This window comes from Daphnia magna, linkage group LG7, assembly GCF_020631705.1.
Source record: "Daphnia magna isolate NIES linkage group LG7, ASM2063170v1.1, whole genome shotgun sequence".
In the NCBI taxonomy this organism is placed as follows: Eukaryota; Metazoa; Arthropoda; class Branchiopoda; order Diplostraca; family Daphniidae; genus Daphnia; species Daphnia magna.
The window spans coordinates 1,678,252-1,690,944 of NC_059188.1; positions in this window are offsets into that span (position 1 = coordinate 1,678,252).

A 12,693-nucleotide genomic window follows, 5' to 3' on the forward strand; every position below is an offset into this window, starting at 1 on the left:
AACAATAGCAAATAAGAATCTAGATTATTAGTTTCTGCTATTCGATTGTGTTTCGTCTATTTTGTTTACTCAGTAACACAGCTGGCAGCTTTGCACGCACACGGGAAAGAGTATATAGGTATACGCAATATCGACTCTCAGTTTGCTTTTCCCCATCTGACCATTTTCTTTTTTTTCATTCCCGTTTTGATAAATTCAAAAGTCATCCTTTCATTTTTTTTTGTTGCTGTTGTGTAGAATTGTTTTATAATAAACAAAGAAACGTATTTTGTACATGTCTCATTGTTTTTCTTGTGTAACTTATTGTTATGAACCCATTAGTGTTTAAATGCAACGATTGTCAGCACGCAGAAATCTGACCTATACTCAAATACGTTCGGAAAGAAAATACGTACGATTTTTCCTTTCTCGTTTGAGAAAAGGAACAGGCAAGTGATAACAGTCAGCTTAACAACAAAGGTACCGAATCTGCACGATTTTTTTAATAGTTATATGTGATTAGCATCTTATTCGAATGGATGAATATTGTTGAGTCCTCAGGTTAAAGTGAGACAAGCCGTTTTGTAGGTTTTTTTGTTTTGTTTTTTCGAAGCAAATAAAAAAGAAGAGATAAGCAAAAGCCATCAACATTCCTGATTTCTTACTATAACGTTGCTGAAACCAGACGGTTCGCTGGACGGACGCGTTTGGTGTTTCATTTCCAAAGACAATGTTCACATCAAAAGCGATCCAATCGAGCGACCAAGACGCCATCTCGTATTACTCGTTCTGTTCGGCTATATAGGGCAACATTCTAAATTTGTATTATTTTAAAAAAATTCTATTTTACTCAATCTGGTAGTAGATATTTTAAAACAATTTTTTTTTCATGTTCACAACAAATGTTGAAATTGAATTGCCATTTTCGTACAGTGCATTTTTGATTAGTTTTTTTTGTTTTTTTATATTATCATCTCACATCTCACCTATACGTGTTGGTGGTCGAGTCTGTCTCCCGCTCTCACTTCTCCCTTGTCTGTCTCTCGCTGTCCGTCCTCTTTCTCTTTTCCCTCCGTGAGAGAGACGCTGACGAATCAATTATGCGTTATGTGTGTGCTGGCCCGCTATGAGATTGTCACTCGGTCGGTCGGACGCTTGCTCACTTCATCCCGATTTTCTCTTCATTTTTTCCGACAGAAACATGCGCCGAAAACGCCTCGAGTCATTGGAATGTTCCCCCAAAGCTCTCAGCTATATACAGAAGAGAATCATCTATAGACTACATACGATATGAAATGAGATTTCTTGCGCTTGTTTTTCATTTTGATTTATTTATTTTTTTTGCCCATTTTTGGTTGGGGTTTCCATTTTCGCTCGACGCTGATGGGCTCCATTGGACCGGATTAGATAACAGCAGACCGATGAGAACCGGAGCAATCCACCAAAACTTATCCACAGTTTTCTTTTTGATTCGTGCGTAATCAGTTGCAGTATCGGTGTATGTGTACCCTGCGCACGTTAGAAATTGGTCAGGTGGGCACTATTCGCCATCCTTCCATGACAATGTTGACTTGAAAAAAACAAAAAAAAATATGAGATATGGAAACAAGGTCTTTGTTCATTAGTCATTCTGCTATAGTCCTCTTTGTATATACGTCATTCGCTGCATACGCAATGAAGTGCTCTGTTAAACTCTTTTATCATCAAAGTAATGGGGATGAAAGAGAAAAATCTAATAGAAAAATAAAAGGGCGACCATACACACAATAACAGGCTCTTGTTTGCTGCGTTTAAAAACATTTCGGTGCTGCATTTGTTGACCCGTTCACGAGCAGGGAAACGGTGTTAATTGAGCATTCCATCATAGCCACTTTGTCAGCCGATTTGGTTTGACAAACTGATCACATGAGCCTCCTTTTTTTTTTTGCTTTTGAAATAATATATACGCTGTTGATGATGAGTGTTGTTCTTTATATACAAAAGGCAGTCCGCCTGCTCTGTTGCGAGGGAGCCTTTCAACTTGGACGAGGTCGACCAGCCGTCCGTTTTTCTTGATGAGCCAGAAAATATAATTGCCTGTCGACATGACCATTACCAGCTCCGAATTTAGGGAATGGTCACGAGAGCTATTACATGACCAAATTACCAGATTTTTAAAATGAGATATCCAAGTCCTTTTCGGTCGGCAATTAAAAAAGCTAAAGAATGCGGGGAAGGTTAGCATATATATACAACTGTTGGCAAGTTGTTGTAGAGTCTAGTATTAAAAGCTTATTTTCATAATAATCTAACATTTAAAAAAGAAAAAGAAAAAAAAAAATTGGTACAAAAAAAGAAAAACACGTTTCGATCCAGTTAACTTTATTGATATGACCAGTTGGAATTGGCTAGATTGATCAATCGTTGTTTCTTTTTGAAAAGACGCGTATATAACTTGGCGACAACAGAAGGTCCTGTTATGTCGTCTAAAAATGTTTTCCAATCCATTGGGTTCTTATACTTCTTTTGCTGATGTCCTTTTCGCCCGTGTTATTATTTCGAATCTCGATAAGGCGGCGATAAGACGGCGGCAGCAATGGCGGCAGCGATGAATCAACCATCTTTTTCTCTTTTTTTTTCCTGTTTCTTCTTCTTGTGGGCGAATGGTTGGCGTTCCTGAATGTGAAATGCGAGCGATGTAATAACGTTTCCCTTCCTTTAAGAGTTCTCATTCTGTTTCTCGGTAAACAAACAAAAAAAAAATAACAGACGATTTACATCGACTTCTTGCTAGCAGAGTTTTGTTTTTAAAAATAAAAATAAAATGGTAAATGGCGTATTTTTCTTTCTTTTTTTGAAATTTTTCGGCCATTTTTTTTTTTTTTTTTTTTAAGTTTCTGGATAGAGAAAATGGTAAGACAAAAAGCTGAAAAAGCCAAATATGGTGGAAAGATATACAGTCCGCGATTAGGTGGTTAAGCTGAGAAAGAGAGAGCTCTCGATATTCTGTTTTTATTTTATATTCATGCGGATAAGAAAATGAGAAACGAGGGAGGATAGCAGCAGCCAACGTCCCGCGTCTCTTCAAACTATCCCACAACGGGTGGTATCCGGCGTGTGCGCTCTCTCGTTTCACTCTTTTTTTTTTTGTTTTGATTTTTTTTTTAATTTGAACTGTTATACGTCGATAGATGGAACACAACTGGCTATATCTTTTTGTTTCCCCGCGATAAAAAAAAGAAAGAAAAGAAGGAACACATGAAATGTGAAGATGCTGCGTTGCCATCCGGGGGGTTGCTTGTATATATCTAACAGTATACATATCTTTTCTTCGTTTCGCTTTTGAATTGTTCTTATAGTATTTTACACCGGAGCATCCCGCCATCGACAGTTTAATGCTCCGTTCCACGGCTATTTGTTTTGAAAACAAACATCGGGGGCGAACGGGCCAAACATTCCACGTCGCCTGGTGCGTGGCTGCGTCTGTGTGTGTGCCAGGGAAGATGGTGCTGTCTTGTTGTGTTAGATTGCATACATATACAAATCGGCGGTAGCTATTATATAAGGAGGGAACGCGGGAGTAGCAGTTGGTTTAAGCACGTTAGCATGCCTTTCTTTTCCCCCCACCCCATACGGCTCGTTATGTTTGATACGTATAGGACGCATACAGCGTATAGGAGAAATAGGCAGATGCAGTTTCCTGTTGGCTGCCGGTTGTTTTGCTGCCGTTTTGGAATCTGATCATCATCTTTCTTTTGATTTATCAACGAGCTCACCAGCAGGTGGTTTTTTATATATACTGTCGGCGTGTGGTGGGTGGAAGGGAGCGTGTCTGTTGGTTTTTCTCCGCTTCCCATTTTTTTTTTTTTGGGGGGGGGTCTGATGATATTCATTATGGCCGAGTAGCGCACGAAACGCACACAGTTGGACATGCATTTTGTGTGTGTGTTTGGAAGCTCTGGAATTCGGTACGCGCCTCTGTTTAAAATAACGACTTGTGATTCTAATATTCCAGTTCATTTCGATTGCCACTTTGATGTGCTGCTGGATGATGGGGTTGGTGTGTCGGATTCGATCCGTGACTTGGCTGTTTCAAACATCCGGACAGAAGGAAATAATATATTGGGAGACCCCCTTCTCGTTTTTCTTTGAAACTTTAAGTTCTTATTTTATTTTTTATTTATTTATTTATTTATTTTTTCTTGGGGGGAGGGGGGAGTGGGATCGTTTTACAAAAGAATTCGGTAGGTGGTGATGCGGACACGTTTTTATTTTGTATTCTCCTACCGTGAATTTAAAAGAGGTTAGAAGAAAAAGGACGCCCCTTGTCTTGTCGATGCGTGTTGAATCTATACGCGTTGTGATCGATTCGATAACAAGCAAAAGAAAAGTAGATTAGAACCAAAATGGTTTGATATTGGAATAAAACAAAATCTGGTTGCCAGTTTTTTTTTTGTTTACGAAAGAAAAATAAAGAATTTTTTTGTTATTTATTTATATATAATACCATGATTGTTATTATCGTCGCCATTATTATTATACACGACCGTGCTTGCAGGATTCCAGAAGCTATAACAAAACACGCGATGCTGATTAGTTGGGAAAACGCATTTATACACACACACACACACATAAGGAGACACACCTTCACTGAACACGAAATAATCAAGAAAAAAAAAAAAAGAGAGAGAGAGAGAGAACCCAAGTATATACGGATAGCGTTGATGATGGATGTGTGAAAACAAACCGAAAGAGAGCCCTTTTTGGTGTATATACGTTCCGGTGCTCCCGGTTCTTTTTTCTGACTTTCAAAAGGGTCTTGAGGCCTCGATAATAAGCCACCACAAAAAGCCCTTCCGTTTTTGTTTTTCTATCCTTTTTTTTTGTTTTTTGAAAGCGTTTGTATTACGACAATGCCGACAAGAAAAACGATGCTCACTTTGGTATATCTACCTCAGGCCGACGCGACAGCACAGATGGCGGGCAAAAATTAAAAATGGCGCGATGACAGAGAAAATGGGAAAAGGACAGGTGAGAATGGTGATGTTTTCCTTTTCATATAACAATAGCTGCGCGTCCGAGAGCACAGGTGCATTGTAGGTGCTGCTGGGTATATATATAAACCAGTTGCGCGATGGGCTCACCAATAGAAAATGTATGTTGGCCATTTCAAAAAGTCAATAAGAGGCTATCCGATTGCGGCCTATGCCTTTTCGTTACGCCCTGTCCACGCTTCCATAAGGTGTTATATAGGCTATATACGTATACGTGTTGAGTTTGTGCTGTCCCCCTTCAAAGTGCAACAGCACCGAAGAGTTGGCGCATCATTTGTGTTGTTGTTTCCTATTTCACAAGGAGGCCCCGAGCCGCAAACTTCCCAGCAGCATGACTTCTTCTTCTTCTTCTTACTCTTGGCTGTTATGTTTTTTTTTTTTTTGAAATTTATGTAACTTGATTTTTTTTTTTCGTATCTATTCTCTAACACGTCAAATCATTCAACAACAAAAAAAGAAGTAGACCCCATTCTTGAAACAGTTTTTCTTTTCTCTCGGCCCCGACAATTGTTCTCTGAATGAACTATCATTCCCTCTCTCTCTCACGCCATACTATCTGCCATTCTTTTTATTTTAAGTTTCCTTTTCTTCTGTGTCTTCTTTCATTTGGTAAGAACGAAAGAAAAGACAGAACAAGGAAAGAAAAAAAAGAGGTAACTATACTTTGTGAGTTGTTTGTGAAGAGGCGGGACCGAAAGGGTCGCCGTGGGAGCTTTGATATAGTTGGGGGCAATCGTTACAAATACCTGTTACAAAAAGGGGGGAACGATTCAAAGAAGAATGGTGGACACAACTGCGCGATGAGACAAGTCAGTCGATAATAACGAAAAAGAAAGGAAAAATATAAAGAATCAAAATAAATGAAGTATATAGACGGTGTTTATACTTTCTTTGGTTGGGTTGTGTGTATCAAATATTTCTTCTTGTTTTTATCTTATATATGTATGATTATTTCCTCGTTGGAGAGAAATGAGCGAAGAGATGGTTGTCTATAAATCAAGTTACACACAGAGAGACGTCGAAACGCACGTCTCTTGAAGGAGAAGAAGAAGAAAAAACAAAACAAAACAAAATAAAATAAATGAAATGAAATGAAAAAGGAAGAAAGAACTGGTTTTGGCAGTGAGCGCTCGCGACATGTCGCGATGAAAACAAGTATTCAAATCGGCTAGATTTTTCTTCTGCCAAACAGCAGCAGCTCTCTTTTCTTGTGTTGTAACCACTTTTTCTTCCTGTTCGACTTGTCGACGTTCGTCGTTGTTGTTTCCTACTGATTTTTCTCTCCCTTTCTGTGTGTGCGTCGTCCCGACCAGCTCTTATTCATCGTCTATTAATGACGGACTGACATTGTTAATGGGCCTCCGACACAAATCCATTATTCCCGATAACAACCGGCAAATGGCGGTGTCCGAGGCTTGTTCTCTTTCTTCTTCGTCCCTCTTCGCCTTCTTGTCTTTTCCTCTTTGATTTTATTTTTTTTTCATTCAAGGAAAGAAAGAAAGAAAAGAAAACAAAAACAAAAACTGTCCATTCTTTTTAGACAATAACACCGCGAGACGTTTTCGGGAGCCTTTAATATGCTCACGTTGTATCTCTCCCCCTCCCCTCGTCTTTGTGTCATCCGCCTTCTGTATATTGTATATATATATATATACATATAAGAAAACATTGAAACAGTCCAAAATGGTTGTCAGATTTTAAAAAGGAATTTTATTTGATTTTATGTTTTTTTTTTTGTGGGTCCTTTCTTTTATTCCTTTATTTTGAATTGGTTTGTTTCACTTCCTGGAAATTCTGCTGCTTGCATTTTGTCAGCTGTGTGTCTATACATCGTTGTTTTCTCTTAGTTCATTCACGGACATCCATTTAATATATGCAAATGAGTCCGGTATAGATCATCATCGTCCTATACCACCGTGTAATGACACACTTTTTTTTTTGGGTTTCGTGTGTGTGTGTGTGTCTATTTAACGCAGAATTAATTGAGACCCTTTTTTTTTGTATTTTGTTTTTTCTTAGTTTTCATTGAACTGAAACATTTGTTATTCAGGTGACATTTGAAGGTGCCATTCTCTTTTCCTGGTATATACACGCCGTTATAGATGCGCTGATTCTGTCCTCAACCTTTTTGTTTTTGAGAGACGAGTTTTTTTTTCAAAACGAGTCAGCAGCCAGCATATATTAATAGGCTAGTTGTGTAATGTATTTATATGTTAATATTATGCTTATACTAACAGTCTCGAATGCGAGAGTCGTCTTGGGAGGGTTTTGTTTCACTAATGATGATTAGATTAACAGAAACAAGAAAAAAAAACAAAACAAGAGAAATGAAATACAATTTGAAAGATAAAACAGACTGACTCTGATGAGTGTGAAGCGGTCGACCTTACACACACCTGACACCTTTACACACAGATCAACTTAAAGGGGGGTCCTTATTTTCTTATGTTATTCTTTTCTTTTGTAGGCTAAAGCCGGATTCGAAGTGGTGCGGGGGTGGAGTTCAAGCTGTCGCGTATGTAGGCCGCATATACATACGAATCTTTATTTTTTGTGTTTAAAAATAATAACAGAAGGGAAGGGGGAGGGCGATGAGAGAGAAATGCAACACCGACAAGTAACTGACACCATCTGTTCGAAATTTGTTTCTATCATCCCCTCTCTTTCTTGCTGTCGCTCTGCTTGCATCCTCTATATACCTGTGCCTGTTACCTGTACATATATACAAGCGGCACCAACGTTCAAATCCAGCCCCGCCCATTCTTTTTAAATCTTTTCCTTCTTGATGAATTTCCCCAATTCATTTCTTTGTTTGCGGCTTTTCTTTTCTTTTTTTTTTTTAAACGGTTCATCAATCTCGGATGAATGCACAAATGAATAGAAATTGTTCTATTGGATCGTTCACACTTTCCAATCTAACTGATGCTGGCGATCGAAAGTATGTATCGATAATTTACATAGACACAAGAGCATCGACAAATGCAGCCGATCATCTTGTTGGCGCCTTTCAGATTTGATTTCACCGTCTGGCCAGAAGAAGGTTATATAGACTATATAATGAATGATCATATTTCATCGTCATATATATAGACTAATATATATTTCATTCGATTTTTGGGAATGTGAAGAAATTGTTGACCTTATTTCGTAATAGGTAAATATGCTTCGTCCATAAAAACAAACTCCTTTAATAGGTGGCTTTTGATAGCCTTTCTGACAAGACGGGCAGTTCGGTTGTCTATGGCCGGCAGCGACGGCGTATAGGAATAAATTAAGGAGCTTCGATTCCAGTAGCAAATGGGAACTGAATACAAACAGAAAAAAACTATATAGAAGAAATGGAAGCATAGATCAAATCAAGAAGATGATGACATTCCATTGGCGCTGAGTTCGGAACAAAACGGACCGATGCGATACACGAAGAATGCCAATCGATTCCATTCTCTTCTTTTTTTCTTTTTCTTCTCTTCGTCTATACTTTGATGATGTCCGTTCCAACGACACATTTTCTCTCGATTTTTTGTTTTTAGCTTGATATTGTTCGTGTGTTCCAAGGTGTTTGTTCGACCCCGTTTGGTGTTTCGTGTGCCTTCGATATACACACACACACATCAACTGGTCACGCGATATGAACCAGATGGCACTGATAGACGTTTTTCTCAAAACTATATATCTCTCTCAAAACGAAACAAAAAAATAATAATGGAAATATCTATAATGTGATAACATATAGCAAACGAGTCAGTTTTGTTGCCTTATTTTTATTTCCTATTATAAATACGTTGAAATGTATACGACGTGCCCTTGGAATCGGCTGGGTCGCAGCTCTCCAATCATCCATCAACGACATGCCAATAATAATCAAATAGTCAAACTGGTAGGAGATGGGCACGATTGGAAACGTTGAGGAAGCGGCGAGGAAGGACCGTGACTGAACGTCATTCTTATTTTGTTCTTTGTTTTTTTGTTTTGTTTTTTTCAAACCTGATCCGGCCGATTGCTTTTCGCCGCGTTCTATTTCTTATAGCTATTACCTGCTCTCTACACGTGTTCTCGCTCGTTGGATTCCTTTATGTTTTGTTTGATTTTATTTTGGTTTCTAACAAAAAAAAACATTATTATTAAATAAAACTCTTATTATGTTTCACCGTGGTCTTGGCCGGTTTCTCTCTATTCAATTGATTTCTATTTGATTAAATTTGAGTTTGTCGTTTGCTCCGTTTTCATCATTGATCAAAATCAATTGATTTTATCAACTATTGTCTTTTTGTTTTTGTTTTTTATTTATTTGTTTAGACTACCCTTTTATTTTTGTATATTTCTCATTTGGTTGTAGGCTTCATTTCATTCATTTTATATTTTAAATTCTGACCCGATCCGGTTCCTATACAGTGATGCATCAGTTGGGAATAAGAATTTCGCAAATATGAAGGTTAACCCAATGCGCGTGAGTTAGGCTTTAATGTTTTGATATGATCGATCGATCTAGACCTTTGGCCATTTTTTTCTTGGCGAAGGTCGCGCAATCTTTTGTCATAAGAAATATGAACCAGCGCAAAATGTTCGTTCATTTTCGTCACGTTTCAACACGAACGATAGACATCGATGGCGCAAGCGGGCCACAAAAAGCCTTCGAGGAAAAGTGTTTTTATCGCAGTTTAAAAATCATTGCAAAATATTCACGTTATACAGGTGTGACAATGGATTTTCTCACATACACACCTTGAACAAATAAATGATTCATTAAATAATCATCGCTGTATGTATAAAGCCATGACTCGACTGTTAACAAATTCGATTGTAATCTTTAGCCGAACGCGTCATTCATTTTTCATTTCCGGAATGGTTGATATATATGACCTCGCCGCAATCGGTCAGCGTATAACGACGGCGTTCAGCCATGCAACACAGCCTGTCGACACAAATTGCGTCTATACGCGTTCAAACGCGGCCCACAGCACTTTAAAATGAACTGTGTGTCGCAGCGACGTCGCCATCATCGTCGCCCTGATGGCTATATACACATAGCGCGGCGGCCTGACCGTCTATTGTATACATATAAATGTAGCCATCGGTGTGACATATCGCGTGCGATGGTCATTGATGCCTCTCTTTCTTATATACGCTGATCGCACTCACTTAGGTCCTGTTGAATTGCTGCGGTGCTTTCTTTACGGTTGGCGAGAGAGTTTGAGGAAAGAAAAGAACCAAAAAAGCAAAAAGGAAGAAGAGACGTTTGTTTATTGTTTGCTCTCTTGTTTATTTTAATGAGAGCCAACATGATTTTGCTCTCCGAGTAATTGGTCCCCCCCATAGCCTTATATTAGCCTTTTAGTGATTTTTAGTGTTTGGCCATCGTTCCGTTTCTTGATAGCCAATCATGATTATATACAACCGCGCCTGAACTATATAAAAATTCTGAAAAATGCCCTGCTCCTTGATCCCTTCAACTTTCAGTGACTTCTAGTGCTATATCAATGAGGTTTGCTGTTTGAAAGGGGATTGTTGGCTCGCGTCGTATTATTTTTTTTTAAATTTTATATACGAATCAGTTGGATGATGGTTGCGTGTATATGCGGCCAGAAGCCGCGTTTACACTGGCCGTGACTTGGCTTTAAATGCTGATTTTAAATGAGAGCAGCTTGCTGATACAAAGAGAGAGGAACACTTGAGAGCAGACGATAAAAAGATATTCAAGAGAATCTATATAGCCTAGTAATATAAAAAAAGGAAAAGATTGCCTCGGTTAACCTTATAGCCACCTCATCGTTTGGCTTGAAATGGAGGACGGTCGATCATCACGTCGTTCAGTGTTGTAAGCGGGAACGACGCGAGGCCATGGAGGATGTGTATAGTGACCATACAAGGCGTGATTCGAATCGTCTGCCATTCATCTTCGAATGCCTATCGCTCTGTTATTGGTTGCTGTCGATCAAAGCCAAATGAGAACTCTCAATTCCAACTGAATGGCTCTTGGCTTCTCTAAAAGGGCAAAATGATGGGCACGAGGAAACATTGCAAGAGATTCATCACCAATAACAGCCAATGTCGGTTTCCGGACAACAGGGAAAAAGGCAGAATCGCCACACACACACAGCACACAAAACCCATTTGGATAAGGTAAAAAAAAAATAAACATAAATAAATAAAAGAATATAGCAAAAGAAACAAGAAAAACAATAAGGATTTGACATCGGTATAGAGATTTATAGATATAGCTTTCTATATACATACGTTTGAATGTGTGTGTTGGCTTCCCTTTTCTCGCACACAACATCCGCTTATGTAAGACTGGCCCTTTTCGAACAAGCTTCCTTTGCTAGGGCTTCAGTCACGCTTTGGGAGTTTCTAATGGCCGCTGTTTCATTATCATAAATCGAACGAAAGTGGCAGCATCGTATATAGAAAGGCGAAAAAAAAGGGCCTAGATATATAAAAAAGAAAAGACAGCACAGAAAATGGAATGAAAATCAAAGGAAATTTTCTTTCTTGATTTCCTCTGAAATGCACTTGACCATCAGAGACCGCAGGCGAGTTTACACGAACGCTTAGCGGCGCACAGCCGTTTAAATTCAGATGGGTTGGTGGCGGTCTGTGTATACGCGGAGGACGCTGTTATTATTCGGCAGTCGATCGTGAGATTATTATATATCCAGTTATAACATCACGCTTGACATGACGTATAATATATACACACAATGAAATACGAGTATATATATAAACTCTTCTCTTTCCTCATCTAATCTATTTTTCTCGAGTCGTGTATAAAAATTCATTTTGTTTTTGATGACGAACAAACTTGAGGCTTCTAATTGCTTTTGTGTCCATTTAATTCCATTTTTTTTCTTTTATACCAGATGGGGGTGGATTTTATTTTTTTTCCCCTTCTTATTCCCTTTTCAAAAAAAAAAAAAAAACTCCCATCGCTGATTCACCTGAAAATGTTCTTTGCGCCCACACAACTTGCCTCTCTTTTGTGGTGCGAGTGCCCTCATTTCCGGCCATTAGGAACTAATCTAGTGTAACGCTCTCATATATATATACGTGTAGTATCCAGAAAGAAGAAACAACAACTAAAGTAAACTCCTTTTATTTTGGCTCTTCAAATTGAAGCGAGAGAAATAAAAATAACAAATACTATAATCCCACCCAGGGTCGTCCATCTCCATTCAAAAAGGAAACCAAACTCTTTAATTGATGACAATAGAGAGAGCTCCAATGGGCTGTGCTGTGGGGAGAGAGATGTCGTATAATGGAATTATACAGCCGTATAGTTTCTCTCTATATGTATAGGTCTATAGCACATATATACGTGCTGTGTGTATACAGTACTTATCAACTAATGGAATCGAAATAGGGACGGTGAAATATACAAGTGAGCGCAACAGCGACCCAAAGCTGCGGTGATGTGTGTATAGAATAAAAACGAAGAAAAAAAAAAGAAAAGAACTTAATCGCTTTACAACTTCCATAACAAGAGCTGCTGAGAGGCTGATGCACTTCATTTATAACGATTCGCCAGAATGGCTCGCCTTTTATTTTCGTTTCTATTTTTGTGTGTGTGTGTGTGTTTGTTTTTTTCCTTTTATATTCCGTTGTTGTTGTGTCGACGGGTGGCAACAAACACACGAGTACATGTATATATACAAATAATAATAATAATAATAATAAAGCTTATTGC